The 12,442-nt window shown below is 46.5% G+C and overlaps 1 protein-coding gene and 1 non-coding gene across 2 annotated transcripts in view; one reads left to right on the forward strand and one right to left on the reverse strand.

The window, feature by feature from the left end:
- LOC126184111 (treacle protein-like) overlaps positions 1–12,442 on the reverse strand; it is a 302,367-nt gene that overhangs the window by 46,091 nt on the left and 243,834 nt on the right. The gene's annotated exons all lie outside the window — the stretch shown is intronic.
- Trnat-agu (transfer RNA threonine (anticodon AGU)) lies at positions 900–973 on the forward strand. Its single transcript has one exon. It is a non-coding gene; the product is annotated as a tRNA-Thr (tRNA).

Consider the following 12,442-nt stretch of genomic DNA (forward strand, 5'->3'; position numbering starts at 1 on the left):
ATAAACCATGTTGTCTACAGCACACTTGCACGTTGTGAACAGCACACGCTTACAGCAGAAAGACGACGTACAGAATGGCGCACCCACAGACTGCGATGTCTTCTATATCTTTCCATCACTTGCAGCGCCATCTGTTGTTGAAAATTGTAACTACTGTAATTTCGAAAGTTTGTCCGCCTGAAAATGTACTGTTGTCCCAAGCATATTGCAACAAACGGTGTATTTCTATCGCTGCTCGTTTAGTTTTTATTGCCGTTTCAAATATACCGGTCATTTTTGAAACACCCTGTATATATATATGCGTTATGGAGCATCCAAGCGAAATTGTCTTAGTTCATGAGTCATCAACTTACCCTAAAATATACGAAACCGCACATGCACACTGCTTTATACTGCCTTGATACTGATAGTGTCACTTCATCTTCAAAATTTTTAACTGCTGTCTATGTATTTATATGTCTCATTATACATCAGCAACACGCATTATACTGTACAAACTTCACATCATCTTTCGATGTGGTATCTGCAATGACGCCGGGCACGATTAGGCCTATATCACGACAGCACTTGGGACAAGCACGTGTCATTACACCACGAGAGTAGTAACAGCACTTTTCACACCGGCTGCAAACGAAAGCACGGAATATACTCCGCACGGCTGACGCTTTTCGCACTAAATTGACACGGCCTGGTTACAAACACAGATAAGAAGCAGTAGGCTAGCTTTCGTTCTACACATGAAAAGCTAAACTTTATGCTACATCGCCGTGAGGAAAAAGTAAAGTACATGTACATTGTAGAAAACAAATTTGAAACAACAAAAAGTGACATTACTTAATAGCACGAACTAGCACAACTATTTACTGTAATAACAGCCATATAGGAAACGCACCCAACATGGCGCCGTGGCTTAGTTGGTTAAAGCGCCTGTCTAGTAAACAGGAGATCGAGGGTTCGAATCCCTCCGGTGCCTCAAAAATTTTTTTCGCTTCTAAATCACTACCTTTATTTCAACAAATACGCAAATGTTGTGAAAAGTGACATTTCCTGCATATATTTAATAAGAAACACATTTCACAAAAATTACGCAGGTACATAGACCGTTTCGATATACGAGTGCGTGTCAAAAAGTAATGCCACTGAATGTGACACCTGCTAAAGGTGGTGTTTTTTTTCCCCTCAAAAAAGAGACTTTATTAACATTCTACATCTTTATTCTTCGTGTCTACACATTTATTTCTCAACAGTCACCCTCGCGACGAACTATTTCTCCGAACGAGGGATCCGTTTTGTTTGTTTGTTTGTTTGTTTGTTGATACCGTCACTGTAGAGCGTTTGTTGATGGAGCCACAATCTCAGCCCTGCTTACACCACGTCAGCACTATCAGAGTGAAGACCTCGAAGGTATTCTTTAAGTTTCGTAAACAGATGAAACTCGTATGGGGCCACGTCGGGACTGTATGGCAGATGATCGATGACAGTGAATCAAAGACGTCGGATTTTTGCAGATGTCGCAGCGCCCGTGCGTGGTCTGGTATAGCCATGCTGAAGGAGAGGGGGCTCCATGTGTGGACAAAATCTCGAAATTCGTGCTTTCAGTTTTCTGAGAGATTACAGCACGGGCTGTTTCTCACACACCGCCTTGTTACACGCTGCAATTCGGAGCCCCCTAGCGGCAGGGGATTGCAACTTGCGTCATAGTAGCTGGAAAGTCGACAGAGTAATATGCACGGCATGTCATACCTCTACCGATATTGAGGACAGAATAAAATTTCGGTGGCTTTACTTTTCAGCGCGCCCTCGTAATTGTAGCAACGTGGGCTGTAGTCACCTAATAGCGTGAATGTACAACTTTCAGACAATATTACTATGCGAAACGGTTGTTCAGTATTTTGTACTTATGAACACCGAGTCACTTCAACTTACTATTTTCAGAGCCTATGTAAATCAACAGCTTATTTTTTAACTTCGGGACCTATCTTGGCCGATGTGTGTCGCGGATTAATATCTACTACATATTTATCGTCATCATCGTTATCATATATTGAATGAATACACGTTGCGCGTGTGATACGCGGTCAAAGTTGTAACAACATTCCCTACATCACTTTGACGGGTGATGATAAGCTTTACTACTAGTGGAGTTTCTCTCTATATAGATTGGCTATTCCACTGTTTTCTATATGATGAATACGCATGTTCTCGCTTCTAAATTAAAATAATGCATCTGTTTTATAGAGCACTTGAACATCCACACAGGGGAATTGTAATTTTGTGGCTCATGAGCAAAAGTCGAATAATACACTAGAACTGCCACAGAAATTCAGTGTAAAGTGTTGTCCTGTAAGTGATGTAGGACAATAATGAGTATTTACGTAGTGTCCGTAATCAACAGATATGAAATGTGAACATAACCCGTTTTCACTAAAAAACGAGTTTTCTCAAAAGTGGTACTCGATTTTTGTGTTTATAATGCTCCAGTTACTACTTTATTTGAAACATTTAATAGTGGTGTTGCTGAAAACACATTTAATAGTGGTGTTGCTGAAAACACACAGTGCGATGAAAAGTGTTTGTAGATCATATAATGGCACTGCTGTGCCATGCGTTTATACAGCAGTGCCATGCGTTTATACACAACTTTTCAAATGCTGGAGCGATTTCATTGCATCACGGCACAAAAAAGGCCTATTCCTTGATCAGTCACTGCTGTGTTCATATTGTTCTTTATGAAGGTGAATCTTCTCAGTCAAAATTGGTAATGGCAGAGGACACAACATTTACATAAATATCAGCCAATCAGGGTGTCTAAGCCACCGAATAGCCTATCTTACCGAATGGCTGCTCCCATTTCAGCCTGTCCTATATACACTCCTGGAAATTGAAATAAGAACACTGTGAATTCATTGTCCCAGGAAGGGGAAACTTTATTGACACATTCCTGGGGTCAGATACATCACATGATCACACTGACAGAACCACAGGCACATAGACACAGGCAACAGAGCATGCACAATGTCGGCACTAGTACAGTGTATATCCACCTTTCGCAGCAATGCAGGCTGCTATTCTCCCATGGAGACGATCGTAGAGATGCTGGATGTAGTCCTGTGGAACGGCTTGCCATGCCATTTCCACCTGGCGCCTCAGTTGGACCAGCGTTCGTGCTGGACGTGCAGACCGCGTGAGACGACGCTTCATCCAGTCCCAAACATGCTCAATGGGGGACAGATCCGGAGATCTTGCTGGCCAGGGTAGTTGACTTACACCTTCTAGAGCACGTTGGGTGGCACGGGATACATGCGGACGTGCATTGTCCTGTTGGAACAGCAAGTTCCCTTGCTGGTCTAGGAATGGTAGAACGATGGGTTCGATGACGGTTTGGATGTACCGTGCACTATTCAGTGTCCCCTCGACGATCACCAGTGGTGTACGGCCAGTGTAGGAGATCGCTCCCCACACCATGACGCCGGGTGTTGGCCCTGTGTGCCTCGGTCGTATGCAGTCCTGATTGTGGCGCTCACCTGCACGGCGCCAAACACGCATACGACCATCATTGGCACCAAGGCAGAAGCGACTCTCATCGCTGAAGACGACACGTCTCCATTCGTCCCTCCATTCACGCCTGTCGCGACACCACTGGAGGCGGGCTGCACGATGTTGGGGCGTGAGCGGAAGACGGCCTAACGGTGTGCGGGACCGTAGCCCAGCTTCATGGAGACGGTTGCGAATGGTCCTCGCCGATACCCCAGGAGCAACAGTGTCCCTAATTTGCTGGGAAGTGGCGGTGCGGTCCCCTACGGCACTGCGTACGATCCTACGGTCTTGGCGTGCATCCGTGCGTCGCTGCGGTCCGGTCCCAGGTCGACGGGCACGTGCACCTTCCGCCGACCACTGGCGACAACATCGATGTACTGTGGAGACCTCACGCCCCACGTGTTGAGCAATTCGGCGGTACGTCCACCCGGCCTCCCGCATGCCCACTATACGCCCTCGCTCAAAGTCCGTCAACTGCACATACGGTTCACGTCCACGCTGTCGCGGCATGCTACCAGTGTTAAAGACTGCGATGGAGCTCCGTATGCCACGGCAAACTGGCTGACACTGACGGCGGCGGTGCACAAATGCTGCGCAGCTAGCGCCATTCGACGGCCAACACCGCGGTTCCTGGTGTGTCCGCTGTGCCGTGCGTGTGATCATTGCTTGTACAGCCCTCTCGCAGTGTCCGGAGCACGTATGGTGGGTCTGACACACCGGTGTCAATGTGTTCTGTTTTCCATTTCCAGGAGTGTAGATGAAAGAGTATTACGATCTAACTAGGGTAACGTTCAGTTCGTATATATCATTCGCAGTCTTTATATAACAGACGCACTGAGGTGTAACGTAGAACAATGATGCTTCAAAGACCCCACCAACAAATAATGAGGGGCGATACGTCAAACAGAGCTTTTTAACACTTCCGTTTTCACCCGTAGTTTTCGATTAATGAGAATGTATGCGGGGCCTTTTTCACGATACGAAACACGCCCCAGGTCTGCTTCCAAGGCTTCACTGAGCCTTACTAGTTGTTTTTACAAGTGAAATTATGGATACTACTTGGAAACATCAGATACGTTGGGTAGGACCTGTTGCGCGACCAGTGCATTCGCCTAAATTAACGGACGTTTTCCCCCTGTTTGGGGGAAGGTCAACAGTGTGATTTACATGCCTCCAATTGCCACTAGAGCAGAAGTGCTTGCTCTGATCAATAACACGCTTCGGCACATGAAAGAGAATCCAGAGTCAGCCGCTCATTGTACGGAAGGTATCAGTCAGCTAATGAGGCTTAGGACACACTTGTTTCAATTTATTCGAACACGTCTTTAATAAAATTTAAGTGTATGCAGTCGGCGCATCCATTTTCAGGTAGGTTAAAATATGTTAGTCAACAAAATTTACTCCTGTCTGTATGACCTGTCGTGCGTAAAACACGAGACTGAAAAATCGTGCGCCTTTTATTTGGCTTATACAAAGTCACAAGCTGCGTATCTGACGAACACGCCCTCGTGTATTTTCAGTTTTTCGCGTTATATTTTACAACTGCGCAGAGCACGTAGTTTTCCTATTACGATATGGTCCAAGATATGCGACGAATCAATGTGTACGAGTACGTTATGCAACGTATAGTAAGCCTTTGATACGAGCGCTGTTGCATTCACGAATGGTAACACAATTTTCTTTTATTTTCCAAACATGTTTCACCACAGTCTAGCATCTTCAGTGGGGTTTTCCTTTTACTGCCTCTGAGCGATATACATATCATACGCACGATATAGCTTGGGCCTTTTACAGGGGATGCTGGGAGCTTACTGGCTGATGCGGCGGAGGAGAGGGGTGTGGGGGACCAAGCCCCGCCTCTTTCTCGCGGGACAGGTAGCACACACCTGGCGCGTTTACACCTGTGCGACTTACGCCTACTCGCCGCGCGACTGTGCTTGCTCCAAAAGCAAGTAGTGGCATGTGACTCCCCGTCTGGTATGAGAAGGCGCCTGCGCCCCTGCGCGCAAACTCAGTGGCTTGCGCGTCTCTGCGCCGGTGCATGCGCCTCCTTGCCTCTTGTGCAACGGCTGCAAGCGCCTAGTGCGCACGGAAAGTCACACAGGAGTAAAAGCACCTTCATCACCATTGCAGTCACTATGCCTACTACAGCACTCCGGCGTGGTGCATCGTTTGGTAGATAAGATTAGCAACGGGCGCAAATATTCTATACGAGCCACCGATTCCTTCTCTCCCAGAAAAAGGTCCACATTACACTGTGGGTGCAGTACAAAATTTTATGTGATTACGAATATGAATATGTTGACATAATAGATTTTTTTCTGTTGTTTACATTACATGCGTCAGTTTGACTTCACTTTTCTCTTACATTATGAGTGCCCTATGGCAGTCAACCGATATCAGCTACGTGTCAGTATTAATACAGCACATCGTCTGCAACAGAGGGACGTGAAGGGAATGTCCGTATCGAAGCTTTTTGCTTAGAATAAAAACTCTAAGCTGGCGTAATACCCATCCGACGCCTACCATTGCCACAGTTGATTTGTTCTGAGCTGTACTTGATTTGTATTTAGCTGCTAAATGAGTTCTTGTTGCTACATTTATGTTTAAAGCGACCTATAACGTCAGTAACATTTCCATGGTGTTCATTTTGAAAAACTACGTGGTATGATAAGTTATTGATAGTCTGAATTATGGATTTGTAACAGGTTCTTACGCTTTCTCGTCCTCATTGGCGAACTACAGATGTCATTTTCTTGCCATGGCTTGCTCGCACTTTTCACTGTTACTGGAAGTCATTTGATTCGCTTTTTTTGCTTACGTTTATCGGCTAAGAAGTTTGAATAATTATCTTCTGTAATCCCGGGAACAGAGCTTAAAAATCCAATACTACATTGTAAAACAAATATTCTGAGACAAGGAACCAGTACTCCAAACGTTTCAGTGTTATTTATTTATTTAGCACAGGTAATATATAAACTGAAGTGCAACTAACATAGACGAACTGTATAATTTTACAAAACATATAGAATTAAAACACTAAATCCACAAATTAATATGTAAGTCCTTAATCTATTCAAGGACTGCCTCTATCACTTCACAGATGATGATGATGATGTTTGGTTTGTGGGGCGTTCAACTCCACGTCATCAGCGCCCGTACAAAGTCCCAATTTTAACACAGTCCAATTTTTACACAGTCCAATCTAGCCACTGACACGAATGACGATGATGATGATATGATGAGGACCAAACAAACACCCAGACCCCGGGCAGAGGAAATCTCCAACCCGGCCGGGAATCGAACCCAGGACCCCCTGGTCCAGAGGGAGCAACGCTAGCCACTAGACCACGAGCTGCGGACGTCACTTCACAGAAATCTAGATTTACAGCGTAATATCTCTGCTATAACTTGTTACAACGTGTTTGGTGGTCTCATGTTCACTGCCACAGTCACACGGGGAAGATGGAGCCTGTCCCTATCGGTGGAGGCTTTCTGCACAGATACGATGCCCTCTAAGTGTCCTGTTAATTGTCTTCCAACCACGTCGCTGTAATTCCATGCTGGCCGGTCTTGGATCCTCTCACGAGGGTCTGATATTCCTGTAGGTGAATGTTATTCAACGTTTCTGATCTTTCCCTGCGTATGTTGAAATCCAGTGCTTGCTACGATTCTACCAACATGATATGTGACTGTCAGGATTTTAATCGGCTCATTCGAAGTACAGGCACATCACAGTGGATTGGGATGTGAGGAATTATAATTAATTTCTCATATTCCTTATAAGGGCACTCTGTCATCGAAGTTATGATGGCACAATGCGGATTGGAGGTGGTGACCAGCGTAGAGGAGTAGGTCTGGCGCAACCTGTTATTGTCCTTATTGCTGCATTTAGCTGAACATCTGTTTTTCTCACATTTGAACTATTAAGTCACAGTGGAGCAAAGTATTCAGCAGCAGGGTAGAGGAGTCCTAAGGAAGAACATCGTAGGGTTGTAGCTCTCGCACCGCATGAGGAATCCCTCAGCGCCAGTACGTTGTTACTGCGCTAGTTCTGTCAAGAGTATTTTGGGAAGTTTTGGTGGTGGATGACTTGACCATTAACAATGGCCATTCTCTTGTTAAGGTTAACGCAGCTAACTTCGGTCTTCGTTGGATTTGGTGTTGTTGAGTGGCCAAAGATAGATCGTCCGCATAAATGAACTTCTTCCACTCTGTTTCATGAAGACGAGATGGATATACGTTGAACAGTTGATGGAGTATTGCTCGCTGCAAGTACGTTCATACGTACGTTCACTTTGCGCAGCACAGTGTACTGCACGGAAACCAAAACCAATGTACAGAGAAAATTTTCGCCCTAGGCGTCATCATAAATCAAAGAAATGTATCGCCACGAACGGGAAACTGATACGAGGTGCAAGTTTATAGCGACGACATTCTTTTATAAAACATTCTCCGTTTACATGCCGCGTCAAATCTGGGTCAACTCTCGAACTTGGGAAGAAATCCTCCATCGTCGCTTCTATAATTATCGTGGTTAGCTGTCGACGCTGAGAATACGCAAAGAAATGTGCCGAATTGTCTACATTCCTACGACAGTAGTGCATGATCTCTGGCACCACGGCACAATGATGACGTACACCGACTACACAAGGCGTCTATGGATTCTAAATGGTTACCACCGAACAGTCAGCTGCTCCTGAAGAAGACGATGGAGGATTTCGTCGAAAGCTGGAGATTTTATCGAGATTTGACGCGGTACGTAAATTGAGAAAGTTTTATATGAGAAACTGGTTCGATAATGGCAAAGAGAACCGTCCAACTTTCTCAACGAAGAGTTTTCCGTAGAGTGCAACTACGCTTAAAATAAAGGAGCTTTAAGCTCTGTTCCTGTGGATGCAGAAAAAAACAGCACCCTTGTGCTGTAGATGACATTCCTCGTTAATATACAGGAGGTTTCACAACCTATTATAGGCTTCTAGGGGTTGACGAGGAGACGTGGTAGATAAAGATTTGATAAGGAACTCATGCCCGGAAAATGTACCGTTTGGATACAAAATACGTTTGAAGGTCGGATCACTTTCGAATCTCCCAGTTCATGGTACATCCAAACAGTACATTTCCGACATGATTTCCTTGGCAACACTTTATCTACTAAGTCCACTGTACAGCCGCTAGAGGCCTGTAATAGAAACTGTGGAACACCCTGTATACAAGGTGAACCACAATCCCACCGATAAGCTTTCAGATGTAGTTCACGGGTAACTCCCTACTAATTTGGTCTACAGCGGCTCGTTACACAGTTCCTACATTTCGTTTGGTTTCTTGTCCCAATTAACTTTGTATCTGTATTGCACTGAAAATAGTGCACACCATTGCAGATGACGACGGTACGCGCTGTGTGTATTGTTACCATTCGGTTACGGGACCTGATGTTGACAACAGAAATGCCCTCTTCACCTCGTTGCCATCAAGTTTGCATTCAGTAATGGTCGATTCTGTCTACGGCGTAGTTGTCCGGTAGTGTTAGTCGTGCGTCAACAGTAGTATACAGCTGTACTATGTGTACGTTTACTGATGAAGAGATGGCCGAAATGCACCTCGTGTATGGGCTCACTCAGTGCAATGGAAGAGCGGCACGACGACGCTATGCTAACCTGTTGCCGCACCAACGGCAAGCCCATCACAGTACTGCAGCATCTGTCTGAGGGTTGCTGCATTCTAGTTCACCCGGTACGTGAAATGCACTGAGGGGACGAAAGTCGTGGGATACCTTCTGGTACCTTGCCGGGCCTTTCAGCCGCCGTACTGCAGATACTCGACGTGGCGTGGACTCGCTAAGTCCCTGGAAGTCCCCTGCACAAATACTAAGCCATGCTGCCTCCGTAGCCGTCCATAATTGCAAAAGTGTTGCCGGTGCAGGATTTTCTGCACGAACTGACCTCCCGATTATGTCTCACAAATGTTCGACGGGATTCGTGGTTCAAATGGCTCTGAGCACTACGGGACTTAACTGCTGAGGTCATCAGTCCCCTAGAACTTAGAACTAATTAAACCTAACTAACCTAAGGACATCACACACATCCATGCCCGAGGCGGGATTAGAACCTGCGACCGTAGCGGTCGCGCGGTTCCAGACTGTAGCGCCTAGAACCGCTCGGTCACTCCGGCCGGCTGGGATTCATGTCGGGCGATATGGGGTGCCAAATCATTCACTAGAATTGTCCAGATTGTTCTTGACTACAATCAAACAATCATGGCCCGATTATAATTCCATCGTTGTTTAGGAATATGAAGACCATGAACGGCTGCAAATGGTTCCCAAGTAGCGAACATAACCATTTCCAGTCAGTGATCAGTCCAGTTGGATGAGGGGACCCAGTATCTTCCACTTAAACACATCCTACACCTTTACGGAGCAACGACCAGTTTGGACAGTGTCTTGCTGACATCCTAGGTCCATGGCTTCGTGGGGTCTGCGCAAAACTCTAACCATACCATCAGCTTTTACCAACTGAAATCGGCCACGGTTTTCCAGTTGTCTAGGATCCAACCGATACGGACACGAGCTGAGGAAAGGCAAATTTTTTTGGAAAACTGTGGTAAGGTCTTATGGGACCAAACTACTTAGGTCGTCGGTCCCTAAGCCCACACTCTACCTATTCATGTACACTATAAAGGACTCGAACCTCCGACGGGGGGAGCCGCACGGACCGTGAAAGGCGCCATGGACCGCGCGGCTACCCAGCGTGGCTGAGGAGAGGCGTCTCAGGCGATGTCGTCTGCTGCCATAGCCAATTAACATCAAATTTCGCCGCACTGTGCTAACGGATACGTTCGTCGTACGTCTCACATTGATTTCTGCGGCTATTTCACGCAGTGTTTCTTTTCTGTTAGTTATGACAAGTCGACGCAAACACAGCAACTAGCGGTTGTTAAATGCAGACAGTGGGCCACTGCGAGGTGAGATGAAATGCCTGAAGTTTGGCATTCTCGCCAGACTCTTGACACTTTGAATCTCGGAATAATGACTTCGATTTCCGCAATGGAATGTCCCATGCGTCTAACTCCATCTACCGTTCCACATTGAAAGTCTGTTAATTCCCGTCTTGCGGTACTAATCACGTAAGAAATCCCTTCACATGAATCACCTGAGTAAAAAAAATGACGGCTCTGCCAATGCACTGTCCTTTTATACCTTGTGTACGCTACACCACTGCCATCTGTATATGTGCATATCGCTCTACCATAACTTTCGTCGTCTCAGTGTAATGCGGAGTAATTATTCACGTTTTCACTGTTTACAGAACTCGATAATGGGATCATGTCTTCCCGGAACACATTGTAGTTTTAAATTAAATAAATCACACATCTGGATAACCGGTGAGTCGTAATCTCCGTACTGACATTTCCTGTTACGAGTTCGTATGCGACAAATGAGCGATGTCCCCGAATCTTGCCCCAGTACTGTCCGCCGAGGCGCGAATTTCGCCGGGATAGCTCCTCTGCCGTAGTGACGTCAGCGTGTCGGCTTGCTAATTTAAGGAACGGTGGTGATCCGCGCGCAGATAGCAATCGGCAGGCCCTCCGCTCTCGAATGCTAATACAACCGGTTGCGGCGCACGCACGCCACGTAAACAGCGGACGTAAATCAGTCAGTCTGCAGGCAACACTGCTGAGAACCACTTCCTTTTGTTCGCGCCGGCTCTCGTCTCTTTCAGTCCGCCGGAAGTCTGAACACAACACCAGTGCTTCTAGGTGGCTATACCTGTATCGGGATAACGAAGTGACTGCTGCGATGGTAGTTGCCCCGTAAATCATCTGTCAATCGCAACACGCGCTTGTTCGCGATTTCTGTCGTGTTACCACCGTGATATCGTCGTGTGTCCCCGGTGGCGGTTACTACTGTCTGCGCGGAATATTTACCCAACACAATAACCTTCCTCCATAGCCGAGGTCGCTAATGCACGCCGGTGCGGTAGTGCTCAACTGTGGGGTACGCCGGTTCGCCTCGTGGTGGAGGATGAAATATTCACTGTCAGTATTCAGTCGGCAACGGGAGGAGAGGTGGTGGTGGGGAGTTCCTGATCGCCAGTCTTCGCGCTGGTATCTTGGGCCGAATTCCAAAACTCTCCGCAGTGTCTCATGGAGGAACGCGTGTTTCACTGTTGACTGTGATCCGTGTGTCGCACGGGGACAACTCTTGGCCCGATTACCTCGATGGCTCGATTGGTGCTATTCGAGAGAATCAGGCTATGTGTCGACACTCCTCTCTCACCATCGTCATACAACACAAACCTTACACTACAATAAACATGCATCCATTACACTCATCGCTCTATAAATACACATACGACACAGTTCTCACATATCCACAAGGAAAGAGACCAATGTGGGCGGAGGACGAAACCCTTTTCGATGGGCGGCTGCCATACGACATTTCTTTATACTCAACACAATAGGCTGTGAACAGCTGACAATGAAAGTGTAGAGAAATGCGATGGAAGTATTACGACGCTGTAAAGCGAACTCAGTATCAAACGATAACAGGGAAGCTGTTTATGTATTCATCATTATACTCCCGAGACGCCGGCCGGTGTGGCCGAGCGGTACTAGGCACTTCAGTCCGGAGCCGCGCTGCTGCGACGGTCGCAGGTTCGAATCATGCCTCGGGCATGGATGTGTGTGATGTCCTTAGGTTAGTTAGGTTTAAGTAGTTCTAAGTTCTAGGGGACTGATGACCTCAGATGTTAAGTCCCATAGTGCTCAGAGCCATTTGAACAATCTTCCCCTCCTTAGCAGCCATGTCCGTGAAGGGCTCCATAACGCGCCTAACATTGAAGCTCCCAGTTACCTATAATCCCACTCTCTGTGACTTCCCGGATCTTGCAGGCTGAGAGGTTTC

This window comes from Schistocerca cancellata, chromosome 4 (genome assembly GCF_023864275.1).
Source record: "Schistocerca cancellata isolate TAMUIC-IGC-003103 chromosome 4, iqSchCanc2.1, whole genome shotgun sequence".
NCBI lineage: Eukaryota > Metazoa > Arthropoda > Insecta > Orthoptera > Acrididae > Schistocerca > Schistocerca cancellata.